We start from the raw sequence: 22,508 nt of genomic DNA on the forward strand, positions 1-22,508 counted from the left end.
CGAATAAACCCTTTCCTCCCCAACTTGCTTCTTGGTCATGATGTTTTGTCCAGGAACAGAAACCCTGACTAAGTCAATTTTCTTTAGGGAAAAGAATATACTTTATGTAGAAGGACACTGTTGTTACTAAAGAGAAGGTACTCAGAAAGCATCATTTTTATACACATATAGAGATAAACTAGGCAAAGCTATCATGGGGTTGAGGAAGGTTGTTCAGTAGAGTATTCCTTAACCGTTTGCTCCCTCCCTTGGTGCCACAAACCCTTGTTCTTCATCCTAAACCAATTTCTTGAGTCTAGGTACACAATTTTTAAATACTCACTGGGATAAGACCAAGGATGTTTCTATCACAGTAAGGATCTCTGAGCAGGAGGATTAGAAGAAACTGATAAATTTATCTCTTCTGGGGGAGGGGATAATGGAGAGAGGTGCAAAAGGGATAGGGGGGACAGGAGGGGGAGGGGGAGGGGGAGAGGGAGAATGAGACTATGGCAGGTCTATTCAAAGCTATGTAACATGATTCTGTTTGCAAAATGGCTTCTACAAACCATTCAGAGTTGCTGTTGCTATCAAGCATCTGTTCCATTTAGATGCACAAGAGCAAATACAAAGTAGCTGTAATGAACCCAGTGATACTAAATGAACAGAAGCAGCCACAAGAAACTAGATTTCAAGCTCCTGTTCAATTCTGAACTCACTATGAGGCAGACTTTTGGTTACTCCCACTCTAAAATTCTTTATAGTAATATCCCTATCCCTTATCAATTTATTGAGACCAGCATTTGAAAAGAAAAAACAATTTCATAGCTGACAGTGGAGGAGTGTTTTATGCCACCTGGCCCCACTTATGCCCTAGACTCCACTTCCTTCTTTGAACAAGCGAGTCTGTGGGTCAGAACGTGACATACTGTCACGTGGCATAGCAGTTAGTTCTATACTTTTTGCACACCAAGACTTCCTCAGTGTAATTTTGTTGCCCTTGCTAACCCGGAGTGGAATCCATTTCCACTGCTTGAATCTGAACCATACTTGTGGCTTTGGGCAGTGGAATGGTGGAGGGGTGCTAGTGTGTCAGTGTTGAATGTTGGTCTCCACAAGTCTTCAGTACTTCTGATAGCTCTCTTGGAGCCTGACTCAGTGCCGCAGAAAGACAGAAAAAAAGACTCATGTTAGGCTTCTAAATAATGAAAATTCTGGGTGCCAGTAACTTTCTAATCAGCTGCTAGGAAATATGAAAAATATCATGGTGCCCATGTCCCATGGTGCCCGTGTCCCATGGTGCCCATGTCCCATGGTGCCCATGTCCCATGGTGCCCATGTCCCATGGTGCCCATCTCTAGCTAGCTTTTGTCAGCTGACTGGAGACTCCTAAAATCCGAATGAAGTTGGCAAACCCAGAACCAGGTCAGCAGAATCATAAGAATTCATGAGCAATAGCAGAGACTTAGTTTTTAAAATCTCTTTCTTTGGGGGGCAGTTTCAGTATCAAGCATAAGCGCAGCAGTTGAAGGTAGATTAGCAACCTACAAGATCCATCTCATCCCCGTCTTTAGTTCTAAAGACATTGCTAACTCCTGGAGTTGAATATGAGAACTTGCCAGCAAACTAGTCACCCTGTAGCTAGACTTAAACTTACTTTGGTCCTATATTATTCTGGGCTTCCAAAGGTGCTCAAGTGACTTTCTTTGTACACATCCTAGGAAAACCAGTTGCCATAGACCTAGGGACTGATTTTGACATTTTCCACAGCAGGACTAGAATCTGTCCTGGTCATTGGAGTCAGAGTTGCAAACTGGAGCCAAGTTAATCTCCCTGTACCATCTGCCCTTTCAAATTTCAATGTATCCTCTCCCTGTGAGCTGTCTGCTATAAAAATTTCCCACATAACCCAAGCATTTGACCTAGGCAAGACAATGATTTGCTTATTGCCTTTGTCTTTGTTCTGTAGACAGTATGCTGTACTGCAGCCATGGAAGTCAGTCTCCAGATGAGCCTTTCTTGACTCCACACTGAGGTTCCTACCTATATGGCTCAATAGAATCACTTTTGGTTTTATCCTAGGCATTCAGTAAGTGTTTAATTAGCTTTAGGAAAGATAGTTCAGGATATTGAACAAGCCTTTGGAAACTATGAAACTATATGTAGGGCCTACAAACAACCTAGTTCACAATATTTCTACAGCTCCGTGAGAACTCTGACATTTTTATAATTATGTGTATGTAAATCAATACTTCCTGCGTGCCTTCTCCAGGACATGTACTTAGAAAATGGCTATGCTAACGCAGGAGGGAGTCATGAATAAGTCTGTTCTAAGTGGGCTGGTTTGAGTAGAACTCATCAGAAGTACACCATTTGGATCTATTTTTCTTTCTTCATAGAGATACCAAATCAAACTAGATGACTACAAATGTCTTACAGTGCTATGAATTATGAATTTAATCTGTGTTGGATGAGAGAGTGGGCTGATAGCTTCTTAAGTAACAAATTACCATGAATGTTCATAGGCAAGATTGGCTATATGGACCACACAGTTTTGAGCAGATCAAACCATCATATGCTTCCACAACTTTGTGCCTCAGACATTGCTTTTCCACGGATCCCGCCTTTATAGAGAACTCAGATCCATAAAGTAACAATGGTTTATTGAAAGAAATCATTTGTAAGGAAACTTGATGCAGTGTGTGACATATTCTATCCCTAAAGATATGTAATGTGTATTAGAAGATTATGTAACAAGATGACGAAGCAGAGTTATAGAAACTGAAATTTAAATATAACACGATAAAGAATCTAGCTGCATCCATTTTAGGATACTGACTGTAACTGATGGTGGACCAGTAATGCTGCCAGATCCTTTGATATGTCATTCCTCACATTCATCACCATGGAAGAGATGGCTTTCTATTCCATCTGGAGAGGATGGACTGACATCCAAAAACTTCCTGTCTCTTGGATAGTGCTTGAGGGACCACTGCCAATGTTTGCCACTACGAATCTTCTTTTGTATGCTTTTCTTGCTGACTGACTCTCTATTAGCTGATATTTCCTTCCCCAGATATGTTTGTTTATTCAAATATGGCCGTCCAGCCATGTTGACTTGGGAGTAATATTTTTCTCTGTTGGGGGAATTTGTGCATCTCTGCTTTGCTTTTTTTTTTTTTTTTTGAAGTTTAATATCACTCTTGGTTTCTCAGTGGGGGATCTTATTTCCTTTGCTGAGTACCTGGGAAGAGAAAACCTCCCAGAATTCCCAAGCAGTAATATGAAATATAATGATACTTTCATTTTTATACTTGGCCTGACTTGTACATAAACTTGCATGAAGAAATTTAGGTATATTTCAAAGTTATGTTTTAGTTTCATAGAGTGTTGTAAGATTTTTGTTAGAATAGCATTCTTTGAAGCTCTTCTTTCCAGGTTATGACAATAATTTTTTTAAATTAGTAATCATATTTCCCTCCTTACTTATTTATGTTTGGAGACTAGTTGTTTTCTCTAGAAGAATATGTACTACACTTTATAGCTCCAGATCAGTGGGGTTTTATAATCACCACACTATATCGTTGAAAATAAATGTGATCTATACTTAGTCTCACTTTTCTTGTAGATCTTTCCTCCCTCTTCAGTACTACTTCGTGGAAAAATCCCTCACAAGAATGCACACAGTCACATAGTCTTGTTATAAAATATGATTTTATTTTAACACACAGAATTTTGCAGTTGTATACTAAACAAAAATTATTTGAGTATTCTTTAAAGAAAGTATCACAGCTTGCCTAAGCAATTGTTTTAAATATTTAGAATCCAGCATGTTCCACATCTTTCTTAAATCTAAATTATCCCTTATCAAGATTTCTGTCTCATTTAGTATTGACTTCCCATCAGCACTGTAAAATCTCACTTTGGCAGCAGCCATCAGCCTTCCTGACTTTATCCAGATGACGGCTTACTATTTTTGTAAGAGAACATTGCCATTTTTGCCAGAAGTCTTCTGTCTTTCAGGAACTGGATATGAGTGCTGATTTCTTGGGCTTCAAATAGGGCAACAGCTGTCCCTGCTAGACCAGGGTGTAGGTATGAGCTTGCCAAAGACGTATTCATTATTCTAGAAACAGAGAATTTATGGCAATCAGTTGGGCCATCCAAGTAACCTGAAGTGGTTTTTAAAAATCTCTTAACATAGCCCTCTGCTCCCCTAAAATAAATAAAAAAAAAAAATCAAAACTAGATGTTATTTAATTTTATGAAGGTTTTATTAAGTCTTAGGAGATTTTTTTATTTGAATTCTAGTTAGTTCCATGGATAGTAGCTATGATGAGCAGGGAAGTTTACTCTGAATTTTAAAAGGGAAACCAGTGACTTGGCCTTTCCTCTGTTTTGCATATTTATATATTCAAAATTTTCCTCCTCTTTCCTCTTCCTCCTCTTCCTCCTCTACCTCTTCCTTCTCTACCTCTTCCTCTTCCTTCACCTCTTTCCCCCTCCTCCTCCTCCTCTTCCCCCTCCTCCTCCTTTCAGAATTTGGTTTTAATTATGGATAAAATGAAGGCATTCTAAAAGATAATGTTTAAGGTGTTTACTAAAATTGTTTGTGGTCTCAGTTAGAGTGACCAAGATGACTGAAACAAGCATCGGCTCCTGTTGGTGAGAATGTGGGAGGGAACCTTCATCCACTGTGGGGAGGAGTGAAATCTTATATAGCTTATCTATGAAAACTCATATATGAGATACAGTGTGGCGGTTCACCAGAAAGATGAGACTCCATCTTCCTCAAGATTCAGCTGTTTCACTCTTGGTATATACCCAAAGGATGCTTCATCCTACCACAGATACACTTGATCAACCATGTTTATTACTGCTCTATTCATAATAGTCAGAAATTAGAAACAAGCTAGATGTCTCTGAACAGATAAATGGATAGAGAAAATGTGGTAATTTACATGATAAAGTATTATGTAGCTGTTAAAAATGAAATCATGAAAATGATAAATGGATAGAACTAGAAAACAATCGCTCTGAGGTAACACGGACCTAGGATATTAGCTGTGAAGTCAATGATAGCCCAGCTAAAACCCATAGAACCACAGGGTTATGTATAGATTAAGGGACTATGGTAGATAGATAGATCTCCCTGGGAAAGAGTTATAGAATAGATAGTTATGGATAGATAAGAGGGTCTGGAACTAGGGGGTCAAAAGAGGAGGGAGGAATGGAGAATGAGGGAGAGAACGGAGGGGGAATCAAGGCCAAAGTCAAGGGCCATGTGAGAGGTAGTATAGACACCTGATAGAGTAGAAACTTCTTAAAATATATCCACGTAGGAAGGCTTTCAAGAGGAAGTTGCCAAACAATGGGGAGACAGACTCCCAACTGGATCTTTCTGGTTATCAAATGAAGCTTCTAGAACCAAGATTGGGTTATATCTAATTGAGTGTTGGCTAAGGAGTTCTGTGGGTGTGGGGCACTGGGCTGCACACAGACAGCCTGATCTCCAGTCAAGCATAGGTCTTGAACCCCGGTGGCCCCAATGGGTGGTGATTTCCACCTACATGGGACAGAAGGTGTTTGATCATGTCTCCTGGACCCCTGGCTCTTGTCAAAGTTACCACCCCCACAGCCCCCACAGGAGAGGTGTGTGACTATCAGTCACGCAGACAATGTCCCCAGCTCCTGGCATTCTGGCTAGGCTCCACCCCCACAGTTACCTGACTATAGCCAGGTATGCTCCTCCCCACAGTTACCTGATAGTCCAGCCCACTGTAAAAGGAGGTGTTTGGTCCCTCCTCGCTCTCTTTAAGCTTTCACCTTTCATACTCTCATCTCTAGCCCCCGTTTCTCTCTGTCCCTTTCCGCCTCTCTCCACGTGGCCATGACAGGCCTCTCTCTTTCTACCTTCTCTCCTTCCCCCTGCCTTTCTACAATACAGCTCTAAAACCACAGACTGTCTCTGCTCATCCAGGACCACCTCCATGCTTGAACGATGGGATAGGCTTTCCCCTAACGATCCGAGTCTAACCTCCCACAGGAAGGCCTTCCTGCTCTCCTGCCATGGATGGAATCAAGAGCTCTCACTCACGTGGGAACCACCCAGCACCCCCTCTCCTCCTGCCTTCCCCTCCCTTGGGCCCAGTGACTTCCTACAGCCAGACACCCACCTGGGACCCGGTGGAAATCGTATGGCAGTCGTTCTGCATCCACCCGCCCAGAGCACCGGAACGCTGGCGGGACGCGGGTTTTCTCCCACTCCCTCTTTTCCCCATGCTCCTGGCCCCGCATGGGGGAACTACCAAACAATCCAGGCTGTTGTCAAGGCTGTTGGTGGCTCTCCACAAACTGATAGGAGGACCCTATTGCAGAAGACAACACCTACACAATTCATGGGACACAGATAAACCAAGCTGCTGTCTACATAGAGCCTTTACCCCTACATTCTAGTGTCACTGATAACAGGACGGTGCTCTGTATGCTACCAAAGGAGAAAGGTACCAAGCAAGCAATAAATCAAGACACTCTAGGTCAACAGTGGCACAAAGCTGTGGAAGTAACCAACCAATATTTGATTTGAGTTAAGGCTCACTCCATTAGATGGAGCCCATACCCAATGAGACGAGATAAGCCAGTGACCTGCTAAAGGAATGTAGCAATAAAGTGACTCTTAACTACATTCTGTCGTATTCACAGATAGATCAGTGCTGCACTTAGCCATTATCTGAAAAGCTCTCTTCTATAGCATATTGGAACAAATACAAAGACTCACAGCCAGAGAATTTGTAGAATGAAATACCTTGGAACAGTCAACATTAAAGGGATGTCTTTGTCCCTGCCCATCAGGGATCGGGGAACTCTTCAGAACAAGAAGTGGAAAGATCATAAGGGCCAGAGAGGACGGAAAGTGCCGAGTAATGAAGGTCTTCTAGACACAAGAAGACTGGTGTACAGATACACGTGCAGAGACTGTGGCAGCAAGAACAGGGTCTGTGTGAGTCTGTACCGGATGGGATCCTAGAGCTATGGGAGATGGATACGTGCCCCCATCCCTAACCCTGAAGTTATCTCCAGTTTATAGCCACTTGCAAATGAAAAATTGGTTTTCTCCAAAGTGGTCACACTGTGGAAGTAATTGTTCTTAAGTGTGGGCCACATGACCATCAGTAGATGGCCAAAAAGAACTGAACTCAACAGAATCTTTGGAGGTTATTCGTCTCCTAGTGTTGTCAGGGCATTTTTTTCTCTTTCTTATATGTCCTTGGCATTATATATTATGACTTCCAGTTTTGAGGTTTTGTGGAATCTCTGAGTGTGAATGTGCATGTCTCTTTATCTATATGTGTCTCTTATGCTTTAACTTTGGCCTCCCTTTTTGTTGTTATATTCTACTTTGCTTGCCTTTTATCTTATTTTATTTTATTATTATTACTTAGACGTGTTTTTATTTTCTAATTAGAGACAGAAAGAGTGTGCATCCAGATGAAAAGGGATGTGGATAGGAAGTGGGAAGAGAAAGGGAGGGGAAACTGTAATCAGAATACATTGTATGAAAAAGAACTATTTTCAATAAAATGAAATGAAATGAAATAAAATAAAATAAAATAAAATAAAATAAAATAAAATAAAATGACCCATGATCATGGAGTTTCTATTTCAGAAAAGAGCAATATTTTTCAAGCAGTCTTTATTTTCTTTTGTCTATAAACATTTCAGAATAAATTTTGTTAATTCAGCAAATCCTCGGATCTAACAAACCAACAGTTGTAATTGACTAGGGTAAAAGATAAAATACCATTAGGGGAGTTTCTGGTTATATTTTAAGCTGATAGTTACTCAGCTTCATGTTTGAATAATAATTCTAAGCTCACTTAAGAACTTTGAATTCAAGGAATCTGTCTCTTTTCTGTCTGTGGTCTTTCTGTCTGTCTCTGTCTCCTCTGTCTGTCTGTCTCTGTCTCTGCCCCACACCCAGCTCATCATCCTATGGTCTTTTCTCAGAGATGCACTTACCTGTGTTTGAAGATAGGTCCTCCAGGGCCCTGTAATCAGCTCTTATTACATTATATAATTTATTTAGATCATCATTGGAGAATTTACTTAGCAATTCACAATGCATTTGTGAATTTTATATGGAAACTCAAATTAAATGTCTCTCACAAATTACATATTTCACAAAGGAATTGATCACACATATCCCTTTTGAGTCAGCAAATATCTTAAATAGGCTTCTTAGCCTTCTTCCACAAGGCACAGTGGGTTTCTGCCTAAAATGTTGCCTTCGCAAGCCATTTTTATACCCCCATGTTAAAACAGTGAGTCGTTCTTAGTTATATGGATTTTATTTTAGTGTACAAAGGCATAAATCATTTATTTGTTCTGTATAAGAGAGGAAACAAGAGGGAGTGTGGAGTTAAAATAAATTCTTTTTTAAAGCCCATGAGATGTAGTTTTCATTAGATTGTGTACGAGTCTTGCTTACTCTAGCTAAAGGGATATGGAAAATAATAATTACCCCAAAAGCTACGTGAGGGCTTTTGGAAGAGTTAAAGTGTGGTATTATTTATAGACAAAAAGGTAATATTTCCTGTGTTTTCTAGCCCTAATTTGTCTTGTTGTTTTAACACATTGGGTGTTATAATGTAATCTATGAGATAGAAACAATACCAGGAGTCCTAATTAAATTAAAAGTAATTACCAGTTGTACAGATAGGGCTTTCAATTGAGCAGCGGGAAGTTGATATTTTGTCATCCCCAGTTTATCTCCACGCGGCGAGCACTATGCTTTGTACCCATTATTAATGGCATTTTCTCAACGGTCATGAAGAGTGTGGGAAATAAGCAACAAGAAAGAACAAAGGAGAGAGAGGAATTGCAGGAGGCTCGGAGTGAGACAGAGACCGAGGGACAACCTCTGCTGCTGTGCCTCACCCAGGAGACCGGAGGTCTTCCACACATCAAGGGACCTATTTCCGTCCTTCATTTACCTGTGAAAGTAATGTTTGTCCAGCCCACGCTCATAACATATGCTAATTTTTCCTAGCCACAAACAGATTTTTCAAAAGAGAATCTCGCATATTCTGTTTTTAGTTTGGTTTGCGATGTGACAGATTTTCCATTTTCACAAGGAGAAAAAAAAAAAAAGTTCCAGCTCCCAACAGGAATTTCATTTGAGAAAAAGGCAAATGGCGATATAGAAAGATTTCCTACTGTCGTGCTTCTTATTCTGCTCTTCAGCTAAGCATCTTTTAACAATTGGAAGCAATGCCATTTTCCCATCAGGAGACACAGTACAGGCTTTTTAAGAGCATTTACAGGGTGATGTCCGTTTGATTGACCGTTATCTTGCTGGCATGCTGCTGCTACAAATATGAGCAATTATTGAGAAAGCAGTCAAATTAAATTTTCATAACTATAAAACTGCATTTTACCTTAGGGGCACAGCTTCCTGCCTTTTTCTACAATCTATTTTCTATGCTTTATATTAAATCTAAACAAATGAATGTTTACCAATATTAATATTTTAACATCATATTGCCAGTCTGTGCCCTTTCTCCCAATAACTTTTTGCCTTTCTAGGAAACTTCTAGTATTGAGTTAAACTTTTCTGATGCAAGACCAGTCATGTTGGACGGGCTTTTTTCTTAATAGCGCCTGTCCCCAACACAGAAGTATAACTTTGACTGAATGTTGCTTTGAAAAGTAGGAGAAAAATTAACCATTAGTTTCCAGAACACAAAGTTTAAAAATTTTAAGTCATCCTTACCAAGGTTTTATACCCTGCCCCCTGCCAAAGAGGTACCCAACCAGAAGACACCACCAGTTTTAGATGGCAGTGAGGCATTGCATTTCTCCCCTGTGTCCACAGACAGCATCGCTAGGCAGTCATGCCGGTGTTTGCTGAGAACAGGTATTGGATCTGAGCAGCCATTTGAAATAAGTTGACATACAAGGTACACCTCCCTTGACTGTCTTTAGTACAGATACCTGCCCTCTGTGCTGCTGCTATCGGCATGGGATCCGGCTGTATCTCTTCATCTAGAGTCACACTTGGAAGCCGAGCTCCCTGATTACTAATCTTACTTGAATGGAATCACCAGATCTTGCTAGTTCAGTTTTATTACTCCTTCAGGTACAGCTCAAACCCACCCCACTTCATATAGTGTGAAGCTTCTTCAGATCGCCCTGAGCTACACTGGCCTTTCTTCTCTGATATTGTGACCTTGCCACCAGAGTGACCATTTATTTTGGCTATTTGGGGGAAACAGGCCCAGATTTGCCCATTGGCTTGCTCTCTCTTATGGCTACTGTGACCCATCTCTGCCAAGAGTCCCAAGGGGGGTGGGGTGGGCAGCATATTCCATACTTCCTTTTCTATAGCCTATATCTTATAGTTGGCTTCTTAACCCCCCCTTTTTTTTAAAAAAAAAAAAACGAATCAAGTTGTTTTATAAGTTAACATTACCTAGTTCTGAACCACCAGAAAGCCTTTCATTTCTCTTCCCTCTGAAAATAGTGTAGACAGCTAGGCTATACCTCATATCAAAATTCTCAAATTCTCAGTGCCATTGCCAGAAGGCCTCTGTAGAGGTTCTTTTTTTTTTTTTTTTTAAGGTATTTTCTTTATTTATATTTCAAATGTTATCCTTTTTCCTGGTTTCCTCTCCCTATTCCCTCCCCCGTCCCCCATGCTCCCCAACCCACCCACTCCTGCTTCCTGGTCCAGGCATTCCCCTATGCTGGGGCATAGAACCTTCACAGGACCAAGGGCCTCTCCTCAGGTTCTTAAAAAGTCCTAATTGTCTAGTGTTTTCAAGGGCTCTGCTCATGGTTTATTTTGGGTTATGGTTTGTAGTCTGTTCAATCCGTGCTGAGCCTTGGCAACAACTAGTCTCATCAGGAATCAATTGTAAGAGTTTCTGACTGACCGTGAAGTCAGCTTTACTGGGCTCTCAGATCACCTTCGACAGGAAGCAATCTCCAGACCCTCCCCTCACTGGCTACTGTATTGTTCCTTACCTTTCCAACACTCACAGAACACCCGTGTCACTTAGTGTGCATGGAGATGGCTGTGGTCAAAGTGATCATTTAATTTGTGTTAACACTCACGTGACATTAAATGCCCTGGTTTTGCAGGAATGCACATTATTAGTGCATAAAAATGAAATTCCCAGTCGATGTAATGGAGACTAACTTCTCATTTGCAGAGGTTAAGAACCTTCTTGTTCTGATTTTGAGGTCTCTTTTGGTCTAATATTCGGCAGATTGCAATTAAGATATTATTTCCCAGTTCTTTCGGTGCTTGTTTTCTGAATGGAGGAAGAGGAAACCTAGCGAGGTGGACAGGAGGATAGGCAGGAATCCTCAGAGACCACTGCAGTGCTGCTGGGTGGGAAGGGCTATTTTCAGCCTAGCTCACTGAGTTTATCCGCTGTCCATACCACTCACAGAAAGCACATGAGGTTGAGGATGTGCTTAGAGCCACTGCTTTGACCTGACTCCACTAACCCTGTTCGGCAGGAATATTATAACCACGCTCTGACTGCATCCTTGAGTCTGTGTCAAGGGGCAAGGAAAAGGGGCTGGAGAAGAAAAAACACTCAACTCTTCGTTGCCTTGAGTAAATTTTAAAACAATTATTATTTTTTGGAATTAAGCATGGTAAGAAGCTTGAGGAAGGCTATTTATTAATCTCAAGGATAACTGCCAATTTATACCTGAACTATTTTTTTAAAAAATTGAAAAGTATGAGGAGATAAAATGTTACCTTTTAGAGCTGATTTTATTGTATATTAGAGAATCTTGGGCAATAGACTGAGCAATATTTTGTTTTTTAAGTAATTATTCCACCTTCATCTTTTTCTATCCTGACTTCTTTTTGTTGGATGTGATTTTTTTTCTTCCTTAGCATTTTCCGCTTTGAAATGCTCCTGTCAAAGCTCTGTCCAGAGTGAACGCCACCCTCCTCCCCAGGAGAGGAACTTTTGAAAGTGCTACTAATCTTCTGAATCATAATGATTTATTCAAACTGAAATGGCTTCTGTAGAGGAGAAGGAAGAAAATGAAGGAAGTGTAGGAAATGACTCCCGCCTTCTGCATAGTACAATTTGGGCAGTTGTGGGTAGGATATCTGTGTTTCTCCAGGGAACAAATCCTACAGTTTCAGGCAATGAAAGACATTTTTGAATCCTGGCCAATGGCTGCCTACCTTTCTTGGACACATAGAACAGGGCTAGGCAAATAATCAACAGCATTTTTATCTTTCCCCATGCCGAGCACTACACTGGGTGCTTTTGGGGACGGGTTGCCAGAAGGTGTATCCACGGTGCATTGATACAGCTGCATATTCTATTCTTGTTCCCGACTTATTCTCGGAGGTCTTCTTTCTTAGGAGAGCAGCTGGACAAGCTGCCTCTTCCTTCAGTAATTTGATGCCAAGTGTTGGTTTCTGAAACTGGCCCCCTGAGCATGCCTTTGTTTCCTGAGAGCCCCCAGCTTCTACTACCTAGGAAGTACCAAAATAGAGCTGCTTTGTTGAACCGCCAATAGATGTTCGGGATTTTCTAATGCAGCAAATAACATTCTGAAAACAACTCCTCTGAACGCTCCATGTAGCGTCATTATCTTGACTAGAACTTTTTGATTTAGACAGACCATAAAACTTTGAAGTTGAGACAACTTATTCATCTCAGAATTTCTCTGTGATTCATTTTAGCTTCCTACGTTGTTTAAATGTTCATTTATTCATTCACTGTGCTGTGTATTCTGGTACTTGATGCTTTTGATTTGGCAGATTATGTGCTCGTTGCTAGGAATAAGAGGTAATGAAGATGACAAGCAGGTTATACTGTGGAATTAAACGTCGTATGGGGATTCTGCATCAATGGGCCTTTTTACTGTGACTTTCAATCACGCTCATACAAGATTATTTCTGTCATTATGAATTTAGAGAAGCGGGCTTTCGTGGCATGCCTGGAATTCTAGCACTTTGGGAAGCCAAAGGAAGATGATTGTAAGTCTGAAGCCAGTCTGGATGATAAAGACAGACCCTGTCTCAGAAAACAGACAGAAGGAGCCATGCTAACAACAAATACGAATTTAAGCACTGACTTCTGTAGAAGTTTGTGGCAGGCAGGTCTTGCAGCCCATTGAGATATCTGGTTTTGTTGGTGGTGGTTTTTTTTGTTTTTGTTTTTGTTTTGTTTTGTTTAATGCATAATTTAAATGATTGTTAATATGAGATAGACACTGTAAAAACAAATCAAACGAGAGGAGAGTTTGAAGCAGGGAAGATCAATTATAAAAAAAGTAGGGGGTATTTTCATGAGTAGGATTTGGGAAATCTTAAAAGAAAAAACTCGAATTGAAACTAAGCATACATGAAGAAGAGTTCAGAGGACGAGGCTGAAGATGACAAGACAGCCTTCCCGAACTAACCTCGGCACCTAGCATTAAAGTGTGGAAGGCCATTTTTCTAAGGGAAAATCATACAGATTGAGACCTAATTCTAAGTGTGCAGTTGAAGGCTTTAAGTAGAGAGTTTTTCATGAAGTATGTTTAGAAGACCAATTGGCAGACTGTCACAAGGTAGTGACACTGATAACAATATTGTATGCACTACAATATTCATTTTTCAGGAGCCTGAATATTATTCCTTCTACATTTACTGAGTTTCCACCGTGTGCCACACACAATGAAATGAAGAAGCATTGGGTCTTCTCAGGATAGAGTGTGTATCAGTGGAGGGGACAGACACGGACACCCACAGAAGTGCTAACATATATAGGGCCCTACCTGTACTAACATTGTCCAGACTATCTTATAGTCCTCACAACACCCAGTGAAACAGAATACTTGTTATGGTACAAAGCAGTAAAGATTCTAACTAGGGTGGAGGAGGGTAGCTGGCAAAGATTGGGAAGTGAATTAAAGCAAGGCCAGTACAAGGCCAGTCTAATTAGATGCTGATAGCAGGGGTCCTTAAGTATGAGTGGACCAAGAGGGGCCTCCTTCTCTCTCTCTGTCTCTCTCTGTGTGTCTCTCTCTCTTTCTTTCTTTTTTCTTTCTTTCATTACATTTTTATTCAGAATTAAGTTGGTGATGATAGCTAGAATTTTTTTTATTATTTATTTACATCCCAAATGTTGCCCCCCAAGTCCCCCCTCTCAGAGTTGTTCCTCCGACAGTCTCCCCTTCATTTCTAAGAGGGTGGCCCCCATGTGTCGCCCCACCCTGGTGCATCCTCTCCCACTAAGACCAGACAAGGCAGCCCAGAGGACCGTTTTCCGATGCACATGTCCTGTGATTAAGTCACAGATTGGCTATTTCAAGCATTATGCTTTGGATGCTTTGCAAAGAAAAATGACTAATTAGGAATTGGTCAAGGCAACACCATAATGGTGATGAACTGAAGGTAATCTAGAAGCAGGAGTATGAACTAACAACTAAAGTCAGTTCACACTGCCAGTTCCAGAATTAAGAACTGACCCCAAATGAGAAGGAGCATACATCTTCAGGACTTTGTCAGAACAAAATGGTTGCTTCTTTGCTGCCAAAAGATAGGAAAGGAATATTTTTATCTTAGTAGTAAAAAGAATGACCAACATTTAGTGTGCAAGTGGTGTGTGCCAGGGCCTGCCCTGAACAGGCTAATGTGTACAAGAAGAATTCTGTTCTTGTAGCTCCTTCTAGAGATGAACATGATCCAAATGCTAGCAGAATTTTCCTTCGGTGTTAGTCTATAGATCAGCATATAGGTACTATATAGTATATAGAAAAGTATATTTGTTCTCAACTTGTGTGTTTCAACCCAATTGTGGGGTAGTTGAACAACCCTTTCATTGAGGAATTGCATATCAGATATCCTGCATATCAAATATTTATAGTATGATTCATAACAATAACGAAACTACATTTATGAAGTAGCAACAAATAATTTTATGCTTGGGGGTCACCGTTTTGTGGTTGGAGGTCACGATGACATGAGGAGCTGTATTAAAGCGCTGTAGCGTTAGGGAGACTGAGAACCACTGATATAGATGGAAAAGGTTGAAGGCTGGTATTTGTGTGAGGTTTTCTGTACTGTTTTTGTTTGAATACCCACCATACAGCAATTCTCATGCAAAAAACAAAAAATGAAATGGAATATACACCAATTGCTAGCTTCAAGGATTTTTCAAAATATATTCCTTTTTTTTTTTTTTTTTTTTTTTCCTGCACCACAGCTCAGAGTTGCTAAATCCAGAAATTGAAACATTCTGAGAGGCAAATCATTTCAGGGTGAATCAAAGCCCTTGTTGGAACCTTGCCCTGGGATTTATAAGATAGTGTTTGATGATGAAAACATGTTTCATTTTTATAGGAAATCCCAATTATGCAAGGCTGCCCCATTCATTTCCTCCCAGCACGGAGGGTGTTCGATATGGCGACTTCGTCCCACTTTCACCCGTGATGAGCCAGGAGGCCGTGAATGAAGGTGAAGGTAGAGGCCATCTGACCTCAAGTAGTTGTGTCAGCATCTCTGTTTCCCGCTGAGAAAGCCTGCGGCTGGTGGCTGATTCTCACCCCACCAGAGCTCCTAGGATTAGGCGCTTCCTTTCCTCTGCCCTCACCGGCTGCTCTTCCCTCGGCCACTTCAGCACAGGCAGCTCGGAGCTGGGTGTGGTGTGTTTGAGCAGGAGCCTCTCCAGATCAAATCCTCTTGTGGACTGGGTTTGTATCTGGCTTCTTTGTGCTCCGCAGCACCAGCGATAGATCCAGACAGTTGAAAGAGAGAACCCACATGATTCGTCTTCACAGAGGGAGCTCTGTCACAAAGTCAGACTCTTCACATGGAGCTATAAATTCTGCCACCTGGGAACAAGTCACGCGAAGCTACAATACCTCCATTTTCTTACCTACGGTACGAGGATAATGAAACCTACAAAGTAATCTGCGAAATTAAGTGAAGCCAAAACCTAGAGCATATCGGAGCTGATGAACGACTGCGAGCACATGCTACTGCCAGCAGGGCTGTGGATCCTAGCAATGAAAGTGCAGTACAACCGAGGTGAAGCAGAGCTGGTGGGGAGGCTGTGTGGCAAAGGGCCTCCAGCTGGAATGCTTGCCAATTCCGGAGACACTCTTCCTGTCTTTGTAATAAGATGTGGACGCTGACCTTCAGTCCACAGTGATTTTACCTCTTAGAAGCTAAAGGGCAAGGCAAAGCGAAGCTTCACTAACCCGAAATGTGCTTTCCACTCTCTTCCCTTCCAAGTTCAAGTTATTCTTCAGAGGCCTAAGTTATCATTTTCCACGGTGCCTCCACCCCTGATCCTTTCTAACCACGGCCTTCTTTTGTATTGTATTAAGGCTAAGGTATATTGCAAACTGTGTACTAATATTCTCTGCCTCTTCGGGATGTAGCTTCCCAGCGAAATCAAGATTACCTTGAGTCTGAGAAACTTGAGTTAAACTTCTTATCTAACCACTGTAGGACCTGGTGTGGCTGAGCACAGAGAATAGCTAAACTAATTACCATAATAAGATGAAAAGAGTAGAGTTTTTATTTTTCCTCTAACCAAACCAAACCTACTAAAGATGGGGATACATTTCTTTCCTTAATAGATAATAAAATTTATCTCAGCTACTGAAGGAATATTTGTTTATTTCTGTTAGTTTTCTACATTGTGACCTTGCTTTCTTCTTCATTCGTACAAAAGAATTGACTTTTAACTAAGAACACTTTACAATTATTTTATTTAATTTTCACATTTAAATTGTGAAAACATTGCTAAACTCAGAGTCTGCAATGACAGTAATCACATCAGATACCCGGACCTCAGGCTGGCTGACTCTAGATTACTGGGCCTCCTTATGCCCTGCTACTGAAGTCTGGCGACTTTCTTGTTTGCTATTTGTATGTGCATTCTGTCTGCCTTGGTACCATCTCTTAGCTTTTCTTATTCAAATCTTCCAAGGAATTTATTTTTCTGAGATGTAAGGTATGCCCAAACAAGGATTTTTAATTGACCTAAAATAATGTTGGCTGGTGTTTTGTGGAGGAATTTAAAGCAAGGAATCATGTTGCTTTGACAAATCAGTTTTGCATTCCTAAAGCTGAGAAGGACACATTCATATATGTGTATATACACAGGCTAACTCATGCATGCTAAAATTCTCCTTCTGCTTCATGGACACATTCATATATGTGTATATACACAGACTAACACATGTATGCTAAAATTCTCCTTCTGCTTCCTTAGGGATTATCCTTCCTGCCATTCTCCACAGTTGTCTATCCACACATTGTGTCAGAAAAGAACCAGCACAAATACTATGGGGTAGATCAGAATATGTATTGTGGGACTAGAAGTCAAACAGTTACAAGAGGATCAGAAATCAAATACGTGATTCTTCTCTGGCTGTTCCTCTTCGCATGTGCCAGTCGTTTTCATGCACTTTCTCCCCTGTCCTGTTTTAGAGATCTGTGCTTATAAGTTCTTTCAAAACTTAATAATTTAAAGCATCAATTACTTGTTACTTCACAGAATTCCTGACAGTCAAGAATCTAAGGGGTCAGTCTGGGTCAGAGCCTGGCACTCAAGAGGGTGATTTGAGGCTTTGACTCTGCAACATGTGGGTTTGTTGGTAGTGCAGCTTGGCCACCTGGCTGTCCTCAGATCAAGTGATGAGGACAGAGGTGTGTGTGTGTGTGTGTGTGTGTGTGTGTGTGTGTGTGTGTAGAGTGGTGAAGGAGACACTTAAAGGATGGGAGCTACACTGTTCTAACCCACCCTCCGAAGTGACAACTCATGGCGTCTGGACTGTTCTGTTTGTCACAGAGCAGTACAGGTGCAGTGTCCTGGGAGAACGATGCAAGAGCTTAACAGGAGGACCTTGGAGGTCTCTTAGTGCTTAGCTTCCTCTGTTACTTCCCTTGAAAAGTTCTTGGTTTAATGCCCTCTCCATTTTAATCAGAGATTGTTGGATAGCAATTCTTAGAAGTTTTGTTTCACTTTTGTTTGTTACAAACACAACACTGAAGTTAGTGTTCTCCTTAGACACCAAACTATTTTGTTGCTTCAAAATTCTAAACAGAAAAGGATGCAGTTGGTGTATATGGCTTTGCAATGAACTTTGAAAGCAAAGCTATCATGGAACTTGGGTTCTTATCATGAAAGATAGGTGATTTATATTTTCACCAAACTGGCTGAAAACCATACGTAATTCCTCAAAAACATTTAGTCAATAAGTAGGCAATATCAAACTTTCCGTAAATATTACTGTTAATTTCAAATGAAGTATTTGAGGTTCCCAACCCCACCACTTGGTCCAAATCAAGACTAAAAGAGCAGGAGGAGATATGCAAATGACTCTGAGGTAGGTAGTGTGTGCAGACGTTCACGGGGTAGGGCGCTACCTTTTACTAGATGTGGCTTTTCCTCAGAATGTGAACTTTTAGTTCCCATCATGCATGTTGATAAATTGGAGAAGCATTGAGTACCACCAGTCTTTTTTATGGCCGATCCTGAGTTGGAAAAGGACAAGACACTTTCTCCTCCAATAGAACATGCATGACGAGTTTTTGGTGAGGTCGCATGAGAGGACAGAAAATCCTTTCAGAGCTGATTGGACCCGGCTCTTCTTAACTCCAGTACTTTGGGAAACATGATTATTTGAGTGAACTATTATTGCTGGAAAGAGCAACCTGATGGGACTTTGAAGTTGTCTTGTTAACTGTGCATCTCTACTCTCACCATCTCTTCTCCCATAGAGTTCATCGCAGACCCTCTCACAGCAGCGCCCTCTATTGTCTACCAGCATTGTAGACTGAAGACATTTTTGAAGTCATAAATTGTTTAAATGTCTCAAACAAAAACTTTGTCCAGTGATGAGATTTGTTGCCGTGTGTGTGCACATGCAGTCCTGTGTCCATATTTCACCAGCTGATCACATGCATCTCACTGTTGTATAGAAATAATAGAAATAGTCAAATTGAAATGTCCCTGGGGTTAAATATAGTGTTGCTCCTCAGAGCTGTGTGTGGGTCTTGAGCTTGAGTTTGTATCTGGGAGAAATGAACCTAATGTTGATGAGAATGCAGCCCCAGGGACAACAGCTCCTCTTACATCCTTCCATTAAATGTTAGGCAGCATTAGCCTTAAAATGTTTTGTTAAAAAACAGGAAAGTGAAACACAATGAATTAAAACAATATATTTATGATTATGAAGCTGATGATCCGTAGCTTTGATGCTAGCTCCTATGTTATGTGGTAGTCCACAATCATTGGCAATTCTGACATCACTAGTATAAGACCTGAATAAGAAAATGAGCTATCAGAGGAGAATCCTGTGCTGTGGACACTTTATGCTGATTCTCTTCTCTTATTTTGAGAGTTTAACCACCAGATGAAAGGTTTAAAACTATGACCTCTGTTCTGCCATTTTACAGAAAGATACCATGATTTTTTTTGGAGGTGGGGGGACAAACTGCAGGTATTCATGGGATTGACAAAAGAACAAATTGGACACCCTTGAGTTTGTTCTGTAGCTCGAAAACCTTTGTGGAAAAAATTGCACATTATAGGGAGTTTTCCCCTCTCTTAAGTGGTACCTATTCTAATCATAACGTGTAGAAGGAAATTTAAATGTAAAAAGGTGAAAATTAAAAGAACTATAAATAACAACAAATGGCTACCTTGTAAATACAAAGCCACATTTACTCCCTGGACTGTTATGTCTACAAACTATTTGAACAACAGTTAATAAGCACATTCCCAGTGAAAGGAAATGCTAACTGATGTTTCATCTGACTGCACCCTTTGTTCAGCGTGTTCAGAACGGAGAGCTGGGAGATAGGGATTTCTGTGCTCGCTGCATTCAGATGAGTACATGTGCCCACCAAAGAAAAGGAAGAGTTTTCAAGTTCCCCAAATATTCCTTTGCTAATATTCATCTCTGTCAAAAAATAATAGCATGCTTTGCTTGGATTACCTGAACATCCATCTACTTTCCCCCATGTTTCCCATCCCCTGTACTTTCCTACTGAGATAACGGACATTATGGGTCATGGGCTCTTGGAACTTGGACTTCCCTGTTGTCAGGTTTGTGTTTAGGAGATGATGAACGGAACTAGGGACAGCAGAGTACCAATGTGACTGTTCTCTTGTAGAAAGGGAAGGCCAGGGAGTTGTTGGTCTGCTTTCTACCCTATCCTCCCTATTCCCAACTGCAAAGAGGCAATGCTATAGGACTAGAAAAATATCTGAGCTTAAGGGAAGACTGCACAGTGTTCAGTCCATAGCTATTGTAGGTAGTTATAGAGACTAAACTGAATGTTCTCTCTCCTTGTCTCTCTTCCTTCCTCTTCATTTTCTGAACAAATATTGCTAGGCCAGATCATTTTGTTTTATATGAAAATAAACATAGTTTTCAGTGGTCATGGTACACACCATGAAGTGATAAAAGGAAGCACAGGATATCCTAAAATGTGTAATTGTCTTGAGTTTTGATTACTTGGTTTCATTCTTGCTTGAACAGTTACTGTATTTGTTTATATTATCTAATTTTCCTGAATCTTATTTATTTCATATATAAAAGAGAAGCCAATATAATATTTTGTAAGCTATGAAAATTTAACAAAATTCTGGTTGTTAAAAAGCTTGACATAGAGTCTAGTAAGGGAAACTTATGTCATATGCCCCTGACTGTCTGGGTTTACGGGGACAGAAAGCCAGTCATATTTGGGTATAGAATGAATTGAAACTTTGCAAAGTAATTATGCAAAAAAACTCATTTCTTCTAGTCTAGATGGTAGGAAGTCTATGTAGCCAGCAGTAAAAACTATGTCTCATTATAACCACAATTTACTGAGTACTTAATGTATTTATGGGGACCAATGTAAAATCCCCCTCCCAAAGATGTACATTATCCAAATGATTCCTTCTAGTTGCCCATTTTGCTTTATAAATGATGCCATCAAGGTCACTGAAGACCTTGCCCATGATCAGTCAGATGAAGGCAGAACAAGAATTCAAAGCTTTAGCCACACTGTCCTGCTGCATCACCAAAGACGTTAAAAATGCAGCTGGGTTCTATAGGTCAAGACAGTCACGGTCCAGATCCAAATCCTTTATTTGTAAAGTTACACCACATGAACACTTCAAAACATGCTGTTTTTAAATACTTCATTTTTCTCAAGCAAAAGATGTTTAAAACCCTTTGAGTTCACAATGACCCTCGTGTCTTTTATTTTAGCCACTGATTTGCTAAGAACATGGCATAATCCCTTCCATGGGTTTCTCTTCTATTTTTTACATTCATGGCAATTACACCATGTACAAAGGAGTTCCACGTATGTTTACAAAACAAACCCTGACTATACTTTGGTAATTACGAAGTCTCCCACTAAATTACAGTTTCATGTGTTTGTGTTTCAATTATTAACTGTGGTGGCATATAACTAAGCTGAAAACATGTCATTTCTATGATAATAAGTGAATGTAATTAGTGGCATATCTATTCCTCACGGAAAATATATTCATTTGCATCCTGTCTCCTTGTATTATTTAGCGGTATTTAGGCCAAGTGATGTCATTCTATGTTACCTTGTTTTTCCCCAATCTAGAGAACTCTGTCTTATTGGATAAGTGCTTTTATGTTGTCTAAATCAACAGAAGTGGGGTGGGGGGTGGGGTGATGAGCCCAGTCAAACACTTCACTCACTCTGTTAGTTTCTGATTCTCCTCTCTGAGTTCCAACTTACCGAGATGTGTGAGGATGACTTTCAGTAAGCACAGTCTCTTTATTACTTGCAAGCTATGGGTGAAGGGGAATGTAGCTCTGTAACTATCTATGCTATATCTACTTTGTATTAACCAGAACTCTTTGGGTAATAGAAATGCAGCATTATGTGTGAAATAAAATCGTATAAAGAAGCATGAATTAATGTTGGGGAGCTTAGGGACTGAGAAAAACTCTAAAGCAAGATTGCAGATGAACCACGGAATGAACTGAGTTCAGCACCACAGAATTCAGCCAGTTTGACACATCTCTGTTTTCTGAGGGTCTGTCTCATTCCTTTCTTCCTGTGATCTCTGATTTTTTCTGCTGTAATTTGCCATTCATCCATAGACACAGGGTGGTGTCACCTTATTCTTGTATGGTAGCCCCTTCTGGAATGTTACAGATTGACTACATGCTCTGTGATTCTGAGAATACACAACTAGGAATAAGACTTCTCACTGGAAATCCAAGCCCCCCTCCCCCACTCATGCACAAATGAACATACTCAAATCAACAGCACACGTGAAAGAAAAACTGTCTCTAAAAATTGCCTGCTTAATATTGGTTAGCTTTTCACATAATGTGAAAAACCAAGCATACTATGATGGTGTAGGTAAGGACAGTGGTTTCAATAGCTTTGGTAAAATAACAACAGCCACTGTGGCATTGTCAGCCTTGAGCAAGGGACTGTGGGAGAAGCCTCAGAGCATAACCAAAATTAAACTGCACAATACTATAAGATGAAAAATGTTATCCCC

This window comes from Mus pahari, chromosome 17, assembly GCF_900095145.1.
Source record: "Mus pahari chromosome 17, PAHARI_EIJ_v1.1, whole genome shotgun sequence".
Classification (NCBI taxonomy): Eukaryota; Metazoa; Chordata; class Mammalia; order Rodentia; family Muridae; genus Mus; species Mus pahari.